The sequence below is a fragment of the Eschrichtius robustus genome, chromosome 2 (assembly GCF_028021215.1).
Source record: "Eschrichtius robustus isolate mEscRob2 chromosome 2, mEscRob2.pri, whole genome shotgun sequence".
NCBI lineage: Eukaryota > Metazoa > Chordata > Mammalia > Artiodactyla > Eschrichtiidae > Eschrichtius > Eschrichtius robustus.
The window spans coordinates 117515680-117527872 of NC_090825.1; positions in this window are offsets into that span (position 1 = coordinate 117515680).

The following is a 12193-nucleotide window of genomic DNA, read 5'->3' on the forward strand; positions in this document are numbered from 1 at the left end:
TCGTTGGTGGGAACGTAAAATGGTACAGCAGCCCTGGAAAACAGTTTGTGTTCCTCAAAAAGTTAAACACAGGACTTCTCTGGTGGCGCAGTGGTTAAGAATCCGCCTGCCAGTGCAGGGGACACGGATTTGAGCCCTGGTCCGGGAAGATCCCACATGCTGCGGAGCAACTAAGCCCGTGCGCCACAACTACTGAGCCTGCGCTCTAGAGCCCGCGAGCCACAACTACTGACCAGTGTGCCACAACTACTGACCAGTGTGCCACAACTACTGAAGCCCGCGCGCCTAGAGCCCATGCTCTGCAACAAGAGAAGCCACTGCAATGAGAAGCCCATGCACCACAACAAAGAGTAGCCCCTGCTCACTGCAACTAGAGAAAGCCCACATGCAGCAACGAAGACCCAATGCAGCCAAAAATAAATAAATAAATAAATAATTTTTTAAAAAAAAGTTAAACACAAAATTAATATATGACCTAGCAATTATACTCCTAGGTATATACCCAAAAGAATTGAAACCAAATACTCAGACACTTGTACACCAATGTTCATAACAGTATTATTCACAATAGCCAAAAGGTGGAAACAACCCCAAATGACCCAACAACCCAAACTCATGAATAGATAAACAAAATGTGTTATACCTATGCAATGCAATGTTATTCAGCAATAAAATGGAACAAAGCACTGATACATGCTACAACATTGATGAACCTTGAAAACATCATTCTAAGTGAAAGAAGCTAGTCACAAAGGACCACATGTTGTATGATTCCATTTATATGAACTATCTAGCATAGGTAAATCTATAAAGACAAAAGGTATACAAGTGGTTGCCTAGGGCTGGGGACCTGGGGTGTTGAGAGATAATGGCTAATGGGTTTAGGATTTCTTTTTCAGGGTGATGAAAATGTTCTAAAATAGATATGATAGTTTTACAACTCTGTGAATATAATAAAAGTCACTGAAATATACACTTTGGAAGAACTGTGTGGCATGTGAATTATATTTCAATAAAGGTGTTAAAAAAATAAAAAGAATTGTAGAGGCCAGAGCCCGATATCTAATTAGAAGAGTCACAACAGGGAGGTTGAAAGCCTCTAGGGCCTCCAAGACCAAAGGAATTACCACTGCTGGGCAAGAACTGGGGAATTCTCCAATACCAACTCTAGGGACATACTAGCTAAGTGAACCCAAGGGAAGAATCATGGCCTTGGGAGGTTTCTCCAGGTTGTTTTCAGAGACCTGTGTTTGTTCATCTCCCATGAATATATCCATGTCCAAAGGGGATAATGTGTAATGATGCAAACTAGAGCTTTGTTCCCTCTCTAGATTCTCTGCTCTTTTCAATGACATTTATTTCAGAGTCCTTAGCTCCAGCCTGGACATATCTCCTGTTCATTAATAACTATAGGATCACAGAGCTGGAAGATCATCTCATCTGAAAGATGCAGAAACTGAGGGTCCAGAGAAGGAGAGTGATCTGCATGATCACACAGCCAGTAAATGGCACAAAGGAGGATCAAATCATGGTGAAATGCCTTATGCCTAAATTCCCCATCCTAGTGACTATATCCCTAATGAATCAGCAATAGCCTAAGGAGAGAAGGGCTCAGGCCAGGGGAGGGGTGGATGGTAGGAGAAAAGTAGACGCTTAGGTGAATGTGGAGGTGGAACGGGAGGTACATGGGAAAGTAGCAGTTGTTATTATGCTGGTTTACATTTTTTTCTCTTTTAACTTGATTTCTTTTCATGTTGATCTATTCTAATTAACCAGGTGGTACTGTGGCCTAGAAGAATTGCTGGTTCTTAAAGGCCATTGAAGGGTTTAGGCCATTTTAAGAAATGGGCCAGAGCAAGAGGAAGGGAATGCGAGTATTCCTGCTTTAGGGGATGTCCCTGTCTCCTTCCTGTTCATGCTGTTGAGCCCAAGTGGACCAGACGTGGCCCCTGAAAGTTTGTCTTTACCAGCTAGCTTCAGGGTTTCTAAACGCCTTAATAGCTGTGCATGTGCCTCACTCTCATCTTCCCTTTCCTAGTCTCTCTCTTTACCCAGCACAACCCATAAGTCTTATCTGGAGACTTAGACAGGGAGAAGAAGGGAAAGAAGTGCCTTTTCCCTTTCATAAACTCACATCAGAGATACCCAGAGCACAGTTCAGAGCTCTTGTTCCCATGCTTTGACTGCTGGGCTAAAGATGAGCGGTGGCTGAGTGGGAAAAGACTGAAAACACAGCAGAGTCTCCATAGGTCATCTCCTCCATTCTTCTGCCACTGCTGGAACCGCTATACTATAGTACTGCAGCAGCTCTGAAACTTTTTGATCTCAGAACCCCTTTACACTCTGAAAACTTATTACAGACCCAAAGAGCTCTTGTTTATATATGTAGGCTTTGTCTATTGATATTTTATCTACCAATATTTACTGTAACAGAAATTTAAACTGAGGAATTTTTAAAAATCCATAATTTCATTACATAAATGTGAACACAAGTTACATATTTTTTAAAATTAATTAATAAATTATTTTTGGCTGTGTTGGGTGTTCGTTGCTGCGGCGACTGGGGTCTATTCTTCGTTGCGGTGCACGGGCTTCTTATTGCAGTGGCTTCTCTTGTTGCGGAGCACGGGCTCTAGGCGTGCTTGCTTCAGTAGTTGTGGCTCACGGGCTCAGTAATTGTGGCTCGCAAGCTCTAGAGCGCAGTCTCAGTAGTTGTGGCACATGGACTTAGTTGCTCTGCGGCATGTGGGATCTTCCCAGACCAGGGCTCGAACCCATGTCCCCTGCATTGGCAGGAGGATTCTTAACCACTGTGCCACCAGGGAAGTCCATGATCTTTCAAAACAAAAATAATTTAATGAGAAGAGTGGAATTTTTAATGTCTGGCTTAATAAAAGACGGATGGATTCTCCTATCTGCTTCCACATTCAGTCAATTGCAATATAGTATTTTGGTTGAATAACATGAAGCAAATCTGGACTCACACAGATATGTAGTTGGAAAAGGGAAAAATATTTTAATGGCTTTTCCAGATAATTGTGGTTATTTCCTTTAATACCACACCAAAATTAAACGACTGTTAGTTTTGTAAAGGTTGAAAACCTAACTATAAACTTTTCATACTCTGTTACATTAAAATTCATTGGTCTATCTTTGGATGGTTGTTTTACTCATATATGGGTTTGTAACATCAACCATTGGTCATTTGGGAAATATTGGTCCACTGAGTTATGTAGGTCTTGCAAATACTGACACATTTAATTATATAATATCGAAAACCACATTTGTTAATATTATCACTATCTCAGGACTTCCCTGGTGGTCCAGTGGTTAAGACTCCACACTCCCAATGCAGGGGGCCCGAGTTCTATCCCCGGTCAGGGAACTAGATCCCACATGCCGTAACTAAGAGTTCGCATGCTGCAACTAAAAGATCCCGCACGCGGCAACGAAGGTCCCACATGCGGCAACTAAGACCCAGCGCAGCCAAATAAATAAATAAATATTTTAAAAAGTATTATCACTATCTCTTCAGAAAAGTCTTTTAAGTTTTGGGAAACTGTAAACCAATGGTAGTGGGTACAATTTTGCAAAATCCTCATTTTTGCCCCAAAGCCTGAATTTTATAACTGGAAACAAATACTGTCAGCTGTTTCCCTTCAGATGGCAGGCTCCAGAAAATGTCTGCCAAATACACAAGTCTGAATTGCCAAAACTTATCTGTCAGTCACACTTTCATGTAAAAATGGTATTCCATGAAAAAGTGGTTAGTTCAGCTTTGCAACTGGAATTGCTGCCTAAGTGTTTTTCCTTGAGGCAATCATGTACTTGAGACAAGCAATGTATAGCAGAAGTGCTTTATGTATACTTCCCATTTCCTCACATAGAATATTTAAAATATATGTACTCAAGGGTTGAGTTTTGTTTTCTGTTTTTAATATTTATTTATTTATTTGGCTGCGCTGGGTCTTAGTTGTGGCACACGGATCTTCGTTGCTGTGTGCAGGATCTTCGTTGCGGCATGCAGGATCCTTAAGTTGTGGCACATGGGATCCTTCAGCTGCGGCATGCGGGCTCTTAGTTTTGGCATGCACGTCGGATCTAGTTCCCTGACCAGAGATTGAACCTGGGCCCCCTGTATTTAGAACGTGGCGTCTTAACCACTGGACCACCACGGAAGTCCCAAGGGTTGAGTTTTAATAAAATTAATTTTACCTGCTCCATTAAGGATATTCATATTAAATTTGGCTTTTTTTTCCCCCTTTGCGTGCTGAGTGGAGAAGACTACATTAACTACTAGTACAGTTTGATACCATTGCCTTGAATCGTGCTGAGGCACCAGCAATTTTTACCCACCATTGCTTTTTTTTTTTAATATTTATTTTGCTGCCCCGGGTCTTAGTTGCAGTATGTGGAATCTAGTTCCCTGATCAGGGATCAAACCTGGGCCCCCTGCATTGGGAGCATGGAGTTTTAAGCACTGGACCACCAGGGAAATCTCTACCCACCATTGCTTTCGTACTGTCAAAAAGTCAACACAGTGAAGAGTTGTATCTTAGAATTATAATGAAAACAGTTTTGATTCCACAGCCCTGAAAAGGCCTTGGGGCCTCCAGGAGTCTATAAACCATACTGTGAGAACTGTGGCAATATATGTGTGTGTGTATGTGCGTGTATATTAAAATATATGTAAAATAGTTCTCCCCTAAGTTCACATTTCTCTGAGTTAAATATAATTCCCTATATCTGACCTTAAAAAGTACATTCTAAATTTTAATTAATTTGCTTTTTCCTCCCAATTTTAATTTATTGGACAAGTAACATTACAACAATAGAGCTATTTTAAAATTTAAAAAAATCATCTACCAACTTCTACAGTTTAGTTTAAAGGTAATAATGGGGGGTGCTTTTGGAAATCTATTATTGCAAAAGTGTTATATGCTCATTGTAAACAAATTCAAACAATAAGTGTACAAATAAAATATTTTTACTTAAAAACAGAAATAATTGCATATACTTTTTTGCTCAGCAGTTTACCATGAACATTTTACTTAGAGTTTTCATTCATTCTTTTTAACAAGTGTATACCAGGTCGTTTTATAGCTGTACTGCAACTTAGCCACTTTCTTATTGATGGACAAGCAAGGTTTCAATGAATTTCCTTGTACAAATATTTTTGAGCTCATGTGTGAGTGTCTCTGGGCACTATTCCCCCAGAATTGGAAGTGGATTTGCTAATCAAAGGGTGTGCACATTTAAAAATTTGAAGGCTGGGCTTCCCTGGTGGCACAGTGGTTAAGAATCCGCCTGCCAATGCAGGGGACACAGGTTCGAGCCCTGGTCCGGGAAGATCCCACATGCCACGGAGCAACTAAGCCCGCATGCCGCACAACTACTGAAGCCTGCGTGACTAGAGCCCGTGCTCTGCAACAAGAGAAGCCACCACAATAAGCCTGTGCACCGCAACGAAGAGTAGCCCCTGCTCGCGGCAACCAGAGAAAAAGCCTGTGCGAAGCAACGAAGACCCAATGCAGCCAAAAATAAATAAATAAATAAAATAGAATAAATTTACTTTTAAAAATTTTTTTTTAAAAATTGAAGGCACCTCCAAACTGATTTCCCTAAAGACTGTATCAATTTTCACTCCTGCTAAAGGTATATGAGAGAGCAACATGGGACTTGTTTAGTGTAACTGCTGGGCAGGAGATGATCAGGGTCTGAATAGTGGTCTCACCATTGCTCTTGAAGGTTTTTTAATATTTCTGAATCCTTTGGTCACTCTCCAGGAATCCTAGTATTCCTCTAAAATCCCTAGTAGATAGAGCAATATTGCTGCTTTCTTAGGACTCTCTATTACAGCTCAGTCTCAGATAAAAACGCTGCCAGCTTATGGGCAGAGGCATTGGGACAGTCTAGGACTTTAGCCAAACCGCAGAGGCCACTGACAGGCTTGCCCACTTCTCAGACATTTGTCCTACATAATTCTTGTACTGGTGAAGCAGTCTTCTTCAACTGACAAACCTTTTGCATCCACTAGATCTCTGCTGGAAAAGTCCAACCCTGTCTGTTTTTTTCTTCCTTGTCACCAGTGGTGCCAATGCCAGGATTTAAGAGGGCCCTCTAGGTGAGAAGTTTCAAGTTAGAGTCCTGACCACAATTTTCCTTACAGCTTCTGCGAACTTGTACCAGACTCATGTCTCAACTAGACTATCTATGGGTATACTTTCGGGGCCATAGTAGACACCATGTCACTTCTTTGGGGCAGAACATCTGGGAGGTGGCACTGTTACCTGCCCTGCAGGTGAATGCCATGCTGTGTCTCCTGATTTATGAGCCTGCCTTGATGAGCAAGGGGTGTGGTAAACTGAATTGAGTTCAAACACTCCACTAGAGTCTCCAAGATCAACCTTCAGAATGACTCAGTTCTCACATATAAGCCAAAATTCCTCCCCGAGCTGGAATCCTGGGCTTGTTCGCTCCTGACTTTGGTAAACAATGATGTACTTCTGATTCTTACAGAAAACATCAGAGGGTTAGATAGACAGGGTCATATAGGAACCTCAGAGATTTTCCTGCAAAGTATTGACCCTAATGCCCATTCCTCCAGTGCCTCCTTTATTAAAAGGAGGGAGTGTTTATTTTTTTATAAATTTATTTATTTATTTTTATTTATTTATTTTTGGCTGCACTGGGTCTTTGTTGCTGCACGAGGGCTTTCTCTAGTTGCGGCGAGCAGGGGCTACTCTTCGTTGCAGTGCGCGGGCTTCTCATTGCAGTGTCTTCTCTTGTTGTGGAGCACAGGCTATAGGCACGCGGGCCTCAGTAGTTGCAGCACGCAGGCTCAGTAGTTGTGGCTCACAGGCTCTAGAGCGCAGGCTCAGTAGCTGTGACTCACAGGCTTAGTTGCTCCGCAGCATGTGGGATCTTCCCAGACCAGGGCTCGAACCCGTGTCCTCTGCATTGGCAGGCAGATTCTTAACCACTGAGCACCAGGGAAGCCCCGGGAGTGTTTATTAAAAAGACTAAAGGACTCCTTAAGAGCCCTTCTGATTCAAAAGTGATTTACTAGGTGCCAGACCACCATGACCTTAAAGATAAGCTGATTCTTGCTGTGGGGTCTACTATTTAACTGTTCTCCCATCAGTTTCCAAACCATGAGATTCCATGCCAGCCATGGGACCTTCTAAAGTCTATGGCAGAATGCCGTGGTACCAGCCAAGAAGAGCTTCTACAGAAGATGGGTGTGGCTGCCCAAGTTGTAGGGCACAAGAGGATGTTTGGAGTGGTTAGCCTCAGGTTTCCCAACTGTGGAATAGGAGAGGTGGGGGCTTCATTGCGATGCACATGGTAGGGTTCTGTGTTTCTCCAAGGGATCTACTGATTGCAGGCTCTTTGAACCCTATTCTTGTCAAAGTGCTCTTACAACTGTGACCAGTGCATCTGGGCTGAACCCTTATATACTTGCTGGTACTTACTCCTCAGTGTGATTCTTGATCTTCCCTTTTAATTAGTACTGAGGGATGGCGGGAAGCTCAGAGAATTGCTGCTAGTACTCATATTTTCAGTATGCATCTTTCAGTGGAGGCAATACCCAAAATATATTCACCAAGGACTCACCTGGGGGGAAAGTGACTTCACCTTCATTGCTAACCACACGACCTTTCTGCATAGAGATGTTACTTTTTGTGGAAAGCAAAGCTACAACTTGACATCGTTTAAAAATTTGTTTCCAGTTACAGTAAAAACATTTACCTGTTTCTTTTTTTTTAATTTATTTATTTATGTATTTATTTTTGGCTGTGCTGGCTCTTCCTTGCAGCGCGTGGGCTCTACAGCATGCGGGCTCAGTAGCTGGGGCACGCAGGCATAGTTGCGGTATGTGGGATCTAACTTCCGTGACCAGGGATTGAACTCGGGCCCCCTGCATTGGGAGCATGGAGTCCCAACCACTGGACCACCAGGGAAGTCCCCCTTTATCTGTTTCTGTTCAGTATGTTTCTCTTGAGGGTTTCTTGCGGACTTACCATGTAATGTTCTATATTGGCTAAGTTCCCCCCTTTGCTGTCTGAAACCAAACACATAGGGTGAACTCATCATCATCTTCTTTATCTGAAAAAGAATTGTTCCTGCTTAATTCTTCTAACACTGCCAATAAATATCCCATTTGATCAGTTCCCTGATTTTATACCTAAAGTGATTTTTTTCTTACAAACTATATTAAATTTATTTTCCTGATCACCAGAGTACTATATGATGTATAGAAAAATTGAAAACATAAATAAATAAAATAAATAAAAACACCCATTATCCCACCATCCACAGATAATCTGTCTGGTGTATGTCATTTTGATGTACGGGAATATTCTATCCATTCTAGTGTATTGGGAATACTATATACCCTTTGTTTTATAATTTTATCTTTTATTTAATATAATGTGAACTTCATTTTTAATGACTATAGAATCAAATTGTATACCAAAATTGAGTTAACATCAATTAATTCCTGTTAGATATTTAGGTTGTATTGATTTTTTTTTTTTTTACTATATGATATTTTGTGCCATGTCTGATTAACTCTTAAAGATAAATTCTTAGAAGTCCAAGAAATAAACATTTTTTAAAATGAACTTTTATAAGAGTGGATCTTAAAAGTTCTCATCACAAGAAAAAAAACTAACTGAGGTGACATATGTTAACTAAATTTACTGTGGTTAATCATTTTGCAATATATACATGTATCAAATCATTATGTTGTATACCTTAAACTAATACAATTAGTGACAATAATTATATGTCAATTATATCTCAATAAAACTGGAAAAATAAAAATAAAATAAATAAATGTAAGCATAAAAATAAAATAACTTAATTAAAAGTAAAAACTTTAAATTTTGGAATAGTTTTAGATTTAAAGAAAAGTTGCAAAGATAGTACAGAGTTCCTAAATAGCCCATCCCCAGTTTCCTCTGTAACTAACATCTTAACATTAGTATGGTACATTTGTCACAATTAATGAGCCAACACTGATACATTATTATTAGCTGATTGATACATTATTATTAACTAAGGTCCATACTTTATTCAGATTTCCTTCATGTTTACCTCATGTCCTTTTTCTGTTCCAGAATCCCATTCAGGATATCATATTACATTTAGTCATCATGTCTCCTTAGGCTCCTCTTGACAATGACAGTTCTCAGACTGCTTGCACATATCAAGGATACATACTATTAACATGATTTATCCCTGTTGATGTTAATCTTGACGCCTGTCTGAGGTAGTGTTTGTCAGGTTTCTCCACTATAAAGTTACCCTTCCCCCTCCCTTTTCCATACTGTACTCTTTGGAAGGATGTCACTAAGCACAACCTACACTTAAGGAAAAGGGAGTTATGCTTCACCTCCTTGAGGGCAAAGTATCTACATAAATTTGGAATTCTTTTGCATGGAAGACTTATCTATTCTCTCCATTCATTTATTTATTCAATCACTTACTTATATACATATGAACTTGTGGATATTTATTTTATACTTTGGGTTATAATCCAATACTAATTATTTGCTCAAATTGTCCCAGCTTTGGCCATTGGGAGCTCTTTCAGTTAGCACCTGTATCTCTCTGAGATACCCTCATTATTTTGTGTATGTGTGTATGTTTAGTACTTTCTTACTTTCTGGCACTATAAGATGATCCAGGCTCATCTTGTACAATATATTTACTGCCCCAGTCCTAGAATCAGTCATTTCTCTAAGCAGCCATGGTTCCTTTTTTTTTTTTTTTTTTTAATTAATTTATTTGTTTTTGGCTGTGTTGGGTCTTCGTTTCTGTACGAGGGCTTTCTCTAGTTGTGGCAAGCGGGGCCACTCTTCATCGCGGTGCGCGGGCCTCTCACTATCGCGGCCTCTCTTGTTGCAGAGCACAGGCTCCAGATGCGCAGGCTCAGTAGTTGTGGCTCACGGGCCTAGTTGCTCCGCGGCATGTGCGACCTTCCCAGGCCAGGGCTCGAACCCGTGTCCCCTGCACTGGCAGGCAGACTCTCAACCACTGCGCCACCAGGGAAGCCCAGCCATGGTTCCTTTTATTGAAGAATGATATTAAAAACCAGGAGTATAAGGTGTGCATGTTGCTACTGGAATGTCATTTCTAGCTGACAGAACAAAAAAAAATATGTGTGTATACTAATTTGTGTATATATACATACCTATACATATTTCTACATATATCCACTTGTAACTATAGTAAACTAAATATGAGTTCATACTCATGTTTCCAGCTCTAACCCATCACCTCACAGATCATTCTAGCCTATTCCCCTTGCTTATCTGTAGTCTCCCACTCTAACAGTGAGAAAGTAGGCTCCTACAATCTGTCATCCATTTACATAATTGTTCAGTTCCAGTACACATACATAGTGGTTTCAGAACTGTTAATGCATATCTCCATGGGAAACAACTTGATCAAGCATAGTACAGTGCTTATGTGCTGTTCCTTTTGTCTTTAGTCTTAGAGCCACCACTCATTTCCAAAGTTACGTAGGTCAGTATATTTTTCCTTCACTCCCTTCAGTGAGGTTGTTTCACACATTTTTTTAAAAAAATAAACTTATATATTTATTTATTTTTGGCTGCATTGGGTCTTCATTGCTGCGCACGGGCTTTCTCTAGTTGCGGCGAGCGGGGGCTACTCTTCGTTGCAGTGAGTGGGCTTCTCATTGTGGTGGCTTCTCTTGTTGTGGAGCATGGGCTCTAGGCGTGCAGGCTTCAGTAGTTGTGGCACTTGGGCTCAGTAGTTGTGGCTTGCAGGCTCTAGAGCTCAGGCTCAGTAGTTGTGGTAAATGGGCTTAGTTGCTCCACAGCATGTGGGATCTTCTTGGACCAGGGCTTGAACCTGTGTCCCCAGCACTGGCAGGCAGATTCTTAACCACTGCGCCACCAGGGAAGTCCTGTTCTGTACATTTGTGATACAATTAGATTCCTTTGCCATAGTCTGCATTCCATTCTGGGATCCCCTGGACTACTAAATGATTAAAAAAATTTTTTTTCATACGTTAAATTTCACTCTTTGTGCTGTAAAGTTCTATAGGTTTGATGAATGCATAGTGTCATGTATCTACTATTACAGTATCATACAGAATACAATATCATACAGAACTTTACCACCCTAAAAAATCCTCTGTGCTTCACCTATTCAACTCTTCCCCCACCTCAACCCCTGGCACATTGATCTGTTTACTATCTCCATAGTTTTGCCTTTTCCAGAATGTCATATAAATAGAATCGTACAATACGTGGCCTTTTCAAACTGGCTTCTTTCACTTCACAATATGCATTTAAAATTCATCTTTGTCTTTGCATGGTTTGACAGCTCATTCCTTTTTACAGTATTCCATTGTATGGCTATAACACACTTTGTTTACCCATTCATTTATTGAAGGACACCATGGTTGCTTCCAGAAGCAATGATTATGAAGAAAGCTGCTATAAACATCCCCATGCAGGATTTTATGTGGATATAAGTTTTCAAATCAATGGGTAAATACTTAGAAGTGCAATTGTGCATTGTATGGTAAGACCATGTTTAGCATTGTAGGAACCTTCCAAACTCTTTTCCAGAATGGCTGTACCATTTTGCATTCTCATCAGCAATGAATGAGAGCTGCTGTTGTTTTGCATCCTCACCAGCAATTGGTACTGTCAGTTCGTTGGATTTTAGCCATTCTAATAGGAGGAAATAAAAATTTAAAGAAAGGATCTTGATACATAATGCCACATTTCGCTTCAGAAAGTTTGTATTGATTTCTCTCGAGTAACTTTTGTTCCTAACTCCACTGTTCCCCGCATTTCATCAGGCACCAAGTCATGCTGATTCTTATGCTTGCTGACAGTTCCATTCTCTCATTTTGATAGCCACTCCCCTGATTCAGGCTTTCATTACCTCACACCTGGCCTAAGCACAACAGCAAGACTGCTTGTTTCCTAGACTCCAGTACCTCCTTGTTCCATATCCCAACTCATACAATGCAGCCCAAACAAAACAAAACAAAACAAAAAGTTGTCATCTCCCTTTGACAATTTTTATCTTGGTAACTTTGCTTTTCAATAACTACGAACCGAAATTTAAAGCGCTCAGTCCAGTATTCAACATTTCTTTAACCAAATTTCTCTTTAATCCTCTTTCTGATTTCTCTGCACTG